This window comes from Paramisgurnus dabryanus, chromosome 6, assembly GCF_030506205.2.
Source record: "Paramisgurnus dabryanus chromosome 6, PD_genome_1.1, whole genome shotgun sequence".
Classification (NCBI taxonomy): domain Eukaryota; kingdom Metazoa; phylum Chordata; class Actinopteri; order Cypriniformes; family Cobitidae; genus Paramisgurnus; species Paramisgurnus dabryanus.
Window position 1 is genome coordinate 29,960,794 of NC_133342.1, and position 7,255 is coordinate 29,968,048.

A 7,255-nucleotide genomic window follows, 5' to 3' on the forward strand; every position below is an offset into this window, starting at 1 on the left:
CCAATGTTAATAAATGATGAGGAACACATTACCTTTGTCTAATGATTCCATAGGCTTCTTATTAATAATGTAAAACTCTATATCCTCCGTGCTTATGTGTAGTTCCTGTGGGAACTGTACAAGAAAAAAATCCTGCAGGCGTGTTGAGGTGACATTATACGCTATTAAATGTCAGTTTGCGACAGTGATTGCTTGGTTGACATCGCAGCTCTTTTGTTATTTATTTGTGTGTAACTGCAACAACATTCCTAAAATATTCATTCATCAGTAACTTCCACTTTTATGACCATGACCTTTATCTTAATTCGGTTAATGCGATTACACTCTTATGTTTCTTATTTTTCAAGGTCTATGACTAAGGTAATGATTTCCCACAAACTAGCCATGCATTTAAACCATGCATTTTATGTTTCGCTGATAGTGGAAACTTCTTTTAAGCATTGTATCTATGTAACACAGCCTCTTTCTCTCTCACACATACTTATTCCCATGCATAGTCCAAATTGTAGATGCATAATATGGGTGATTCTCACGAAAACTTGGTTTTAAAAATGTCAAGCATGAAAATTTAAAAATTGCTTACATTTACTTTTTTTCCCACCAGACATTGAAAAACAAAGTCTGGAGTAAATGGGAACATTAATTTAAACACTTTTACTTATCATTTAACACTTTTTGTAACATAATTTAAATCTCATTACCGCAACAGTCAGAAAACATCAACACTGACATATTTTCAAAATGACATGACAAACCTGAAAGAACATAATTTGGAGATTCTGCACATGCATTTAAAAAAAAAATATTATGCTTCTATTAATTAAATTAACATTTAATAAGCATATGTCGCGGTAATGATAATCAAAATGTCGTGTAAGCATTCTGACAAGACAATATTTCAAATTAACTGTAAAAAAATGATCTTACCTGGTAGCCATCTTGAAGTAACTGGTCCATGTGCTTGGTCACTCAAAATCAAACTTTATTAAAATTCTGTATGTGTGCTTAAACTGTTCTCAAAAAGTGTTGCGGAGGATGAGAACATCAGGCATGGACACATCATTTTCCTAATTTTTCTTCATTATTATTATACATGAATATTCAGTAAATATTTTTTCTGTCATCTAAAGTAGTCTAGCAAAACATCCATTTATTTTTTTCTAAATATTTTTGTGTTAATTTGATTAAATTACAACATAACGCATGTTCAAACACAGCCGGACACATTGCGGTAATGAGAATTTCAGCAGAAAATGAGATAAAATTGACAAATTATAAATTCTTATGTTGAAATCACACATTGTGCAAGGTAGAACACAGTATTGTGTTAATTTTGATAATTTTTAATATTACTATATTACACATTTTATAGCTAAAATCATTAGTGCCGTGGTGTTTCAATGGTTTCGTGAGAATCACCCATATACTGAATCAATAGCCATTGCTGTAGTGTAATGGGTTTTTGGATGATATGGGTTAATGAAAGTCTCGTCTTTAGTTACTGCCCCATGTGTTGATCTCCTATTTTGAGCATGTCAACAATTAGCATTGATAGGAAGCAATTACAGGGGTCAGAGGTCAGGTGATTAGGAGTAATTATGGAAAGAGGATTCGTTGAATATCTGAACATGCTTACACGAGGTCACTGCTCAACATCTAATGTGACAGTCGAACGGCTCAGCGACTTTTTGAGAAGCTGATTCATCTGTTCCTTCTGCACTTTGAGAAATGACTAAATCATTGTAATAAATATTCACATCAGGGCTCCCGCTGTGATGCTTTTGTTTGTAATCATTAAACTTCACTCGATGCTAACAGGATTTCACCAAAGCAATCGAGCGTGAGATCATTTCTGTGTCCTGCTTTTAACTTGTGTAAAAATAATGAGTAATGATTGGCTGATGTTAATTAAGCTCTTGACTGAAAGTGCTGGGGTGTGTCGATGTTGTTTTGATCAGTCGTCTGTAAGGCACCGAGCTACAGTAGTGTAGTTTCCACAGTTGTTGTTACAGGCATTGTTAAACCATCATGAATTTATACAGGATCTCCTTTAAGGGATAGTTCACCCAAAAACTCCAAGGACCCCTTAATGGATAGAAAGAAGGAGCAGGGACCCCCAGTAGTACATGTCGCAAATTAAGACTGGATTAACATACTTTGTTATGATGGTTACATTACCAAAATATTTATAATATATACAAATCATTTTTGGTATATACAGTCACACGCTGTTACCTATGTTACATTTATTGAAGATTTTAAAATGGTAATTTTATGCTTTTCATTTCATTCAAGTTTTATTATAGCATATAAAAATAATGCATTTTTGTTTGATGGCTAATTTCATTTTTCCCAATTTGTTTTATTTAACCAATTTTTGGAGGAAACACAGTAACACATCTGTGGACCCCCTTTAGAAGACCCATGTGTTAAACACAACAGAAGATATTTTTTATAAATGATGGTATGCTCACAGTTGACAGTACCCATTGACTTCCATAGTAGGAAAAGCAAATACCATGACAGTCAATGGGTAGCGTCAACTGTATGTTTACCATTATTTATCAAAATATCAACATATGGAGAGCAGTGTTCGAAATGAGAGGGGACTGGGGTGGTCCCGGACCTCCTATAAGCATTGAGGGACCCCCTAAATAAATTGGGGGGTCCCCTGGTTTCTATTCAAATTAAAATACTACATGAATTTAAAATGCAAGCCCTGCGCCGCCACAAAGCGATACTGTCCATTATTTTCCCAATTTTGCAATAAACGAATCAACAAGATTTTTTTCTGTATGAAATAAATGTAAACTCTCAAGTGCGCCTCACACTGTTTTCTGAAGGAATTGACAAATGAGTCAATGTCTCTATTTTCACCTTGTTTATGTAAGAATCTTTAGTTATTATCTTTAGTAATCTTTAGGGTCAGGGGCTTTTAAAAAATTCTTCTCAAACTCTTAATTCACACTAATCTTTGACATAATTCGAACACTGAGGAAGAGTCAATGATGACATCATTTTCATTTTTTGTGAACTATCCCTTTAACAATAAGAGGCTGTTTACACTTGGCATTAACATGCGTTTTTGTCGAACGGATCACAAGTGGACGACGTTAATGCCAGGTGTAAACGGTGTTCAAAACGTTTTGAACGCATCCACTTTCGACCACATTCAGAGGTGGCCCCTTTCGATCGGATTGCTTTTGTAGTGTAAACGCATATGTGGTTGAATGTGTTTGAACAGCCACACGCGACCGCCTTCTCTCCGTCCATTTATCTAATCTGAGGTTCTGAACACAAGTTTTACATCTTTTCTGACTTCTGGCGTGAACATACGGTGAACAGCGCTATTTTTAGCCTTTCATTGATAAAACTAAAGCGTCTGATCTCCGTAGTTTCGTTTTGAAAGCGTGTGAAAGTTGTGCGATCCTATTTCATCAGTTGCACTGAAAATTCAGAGAAAGCTCTAACATACACACGTACAAAACACTGTGCAGCATGTTTACTTGCTAAACAAGAAGTGGACTCCGACATAATATTAGTTTGCGTCCATATAAACTCATAATTACTCCCGCTCGCGTTTGAATGACAGCAGAGAGACTCGCCCACGGTCTCACAGACCACCCCCTCACAGTATTCCAGACAGAAGCGGTCGAAAGTGGACAAAAGAGACGGATTTAAATACCAGGTGTAAACGTAATGTGTCTCTCTCATCCACTTGTGATCCAATCGATGAAAACACATCTTAGTGTAAACAGCCCCTAAGAAACGTTCCTAATGTCTGAATATTTTTGTGCATTTGCGTATTTTTGGGTGGGCACTATTTAGTTTTATGGATTTACCTTATGTACATTTACAGTTTCCACTGTAAATGTACATAAGGTAAATCCATATTATATATACACTCACCTACACTGAAAAAATGATTCATTCAATTTACTCAATTTTTTAAGGTAGATGGTTGCGATCAAGTTATTTAAGCTACATTTAAACAAAAGTTTTTTTTTTAAAGGTAGCTTAAATAAATTGATTGCGACCACTTCCCTAAAGTTAATTGAGTTAATTGAATGAATCATTTTTTTCAGTGTGAAGGATTATTAGGAACACCATACTAATACTGTGTTTACCCCTTTCGCCTTCAGAACTGGCTTTATTCTACATGGCATTGATTCAACAAGGTGCTGAAAGCATTCTTTAGAAATGTTGGACCATATTGATAGGATAGCATCATAGCATCCAGGCCACGAAGCTCCCATTCCACCACACCCCAAAGATGCTCTATTGGGTTGAGATTTGGTGACTGTGGAGGCCATTTTAGTACAGTGAACTCATTGTCATGTTCAAGAAACCAATTTGAAATGATTTGAGCTTTGTGACATGGTGCATTGCCCTGCTGGAAGTAGCCATCAGAGGACATGGTGGTCATAAAGGGATGGACATGGTCAGAAACAATGCTCAGGTAGGCCGTGGCATTTAAACGATGCCCAATTGGCACTAAGGGGCCTAAAGTGTGCCAAGAAAACATCCCCCACACCATTACACCACCACCAGCAGTCTGGACAGTGGTAACAAGGCATGATGGATCCATGTTTTCATTCTGTTTACGCCCAAATTCTACCATCTGAATGTCTCAACAGAAATCGAGACTCATCAGACCAGGCAACATTTTTCCAGTCTTCAAATGTCCAGTTTGGGTGAGCTTTGTGCAAATTGTAGCCTCTTTTTCCTATTTGTAGTGGAGATGAGTGGTACCCGGTGGGGTCTTCTGCTGTTGTAGTCCATCCGCCTCAAGGTTTTGCGTGTTGTGGCTTCACAAATGCTTTGCTGCATACCTCGGTTGTAACGAGTGGTTATTTCAGTCAAAGTTGCTCTTCTATCAGCTTGAATCAGTCGTCCCATTCTCCTCTGACCTCTAGCATCAACAAGACATTTTTGCCCACAGGACTGCAGCATACTGGATGTTTTTCTCTTTTCACACCATTCTTTGTAAACCCTAGAAATGGTTGTGCGTGAAAATCCCAGTAACTGAGCAGATTGGGAGCACTAAACAACCATACCACGCTCAAAATTGCTTAAATCACCTTTCTTTCCCATTCTGACATTCAGTTTGGAGTTCAGGAGATTGTCTTGACCAGGACCACATCCCTAAATGCATTGAAGCAACTGCCATGTGATTGGTTGATTAGATAATTGCATTAATGAGAAATTGAACAGGTGTTCCTAATAATCTTTTAGGTGAGTGTATATAGACAATATTTTTACATTAAGATGTTTTTATTTTAATACAGTACAACTGTTTATTGTTTGTTCATGTTACTAAAAACTAATGTTAAAGGAATATTTCGACCTAATATAAAAATTGTCTCATAATTTATACATCATCTTGCCATCCCAGATGTATACAACTTCCATTTTTGAGATGAACACAAACTAATAATATTAATTAATATATTAAAATGCTGTGCTCACAAATTCAAATATGACTGTTAAATATGACTGAGTGTTAAAAAGTACCTAGTCCTAGTCACTGAAACAGCATCGAAAAAGCCTAGACATCCAGTCAAGACCAAATAACCTTTGTAAATGCCACCCCATTAGTTTAAAGACCTAAAAGTTCAATTTTCTCGTGAAGCAAACATTACATTTAAAAGGTTTATTTCTAGCATTGGTAAATAAATGTTGCTTTAGTGAGAGATCAGATTTGTCAGGGAAATACCGTGGAGGGAAATATTGGAGGACTTGTTTGTGATCATGGAAATGTAAAATGAGCGCTGCTGTTGACAGAGTAAAACTCCCCCTCAGGACTTTCTCATAAATCAACAAGGTGCGCTGACCAACGTCTCCATGGATATTTCTGCTTCCAAGAAGCAGGCAACACATTCATTTCCGATAATCTCCCGGGCCTGATGCTTTACAGAAAGCCATATCTATCACGTGTTAAGTGCTTAATTATTGGACTTAATTACCAGATTTACATTAATGCCTTTGGCACCTTTATTCAAAGCTACACATTGTATCAGTATGTGTGTTCACTGGGGATTGAACCCATGACCTTTTGTGCTGTTAACGCAAAGCTCTACCAACTGAGCTACAGCAACAGTTGCACTATAGCAACAGTTACAACAACCAGATGCAGTAATGCGTACAAATATGTATACACTGTATACACAACTGTAGTGCATTTGAACACATAACACAGCACAGTAGTTTTCATGATGCATACTTTCCACACGCGCACATTCCTCAGCTTCAGGCAAACCAGCGCCGGCCCCGCATTCCTGCTCTCACATGGATGCCGTATGTGTTCTCCACTTTCTCAGAAGAGGCTCTTCACTCTGCTTGCTATAAATCATACTTTGTAGCCTTGTGGACCACACAGCAATGATCTCAGCCCATGTAGGCCACAGGCGCTGAAGATGGGCCATTGAACGTAGAGACGATATACACGACAGGAAATGAAGTTAATAGGGACTCTCCCAAATTCTTTAGAGAAATAAGTGCCCTCTGTTGTGGCAAGCTCTGGAAGTTGTCCAGAATTACTAAAGATCAGAAGCAAGTGACACACTGATTATTATTCAAGTAATATTGTAAAAGAGTATCAATCAAGCTTTATTTGAAGTCTAATAGGTGTACTTGTCTTGAAGCAGGCCAAAGTGTAAGCCAAAAGTAGAAAAGCAAGTATCTTCATGTTCCTCTTATGGTGTGTTATGACAGGTTATCCCATCATCATCATTCTCTGAATGAAAAACATCCTTCAATGACCTTCTGTAACTCTACACTGAAATCCTGAGGCTTACATTAATAACTGGTTGTAAGTAGCTACTGCTTAGATGTTTCATGCATGAAACTTGGCATATCACACAGAGTCTATATTAATCCAGATGAAGGGCATGTTTTTAAGAAATGCGGTATTTTGGAGGACCACAACCAACCACTTTATTAAATCAATTTGAAAAGAGGCAAGTCATTTAAAACAAGTTGCCTACAAAACAAATGCAAAATTTTATAACGCTAAAATATATCTAACCTACTGACAGCTTTTGTTTAAGTCCCACCTGTGAATCTATCGAACTCATGGCTTATAAACAGAATAGGGGTTCAGTTCAACAAGGGCCTCTAACATGTAGTTTCGGCAACGGGTCGGCATGAACCTTGCCAAATTAAGAACAGGAGCATCATCATGGACAGCAATCATTATCTTTATGTATCCGTTGCAATATAAGTGTCTGCATTTGCTGCAGAAGAGGAAGCTGCA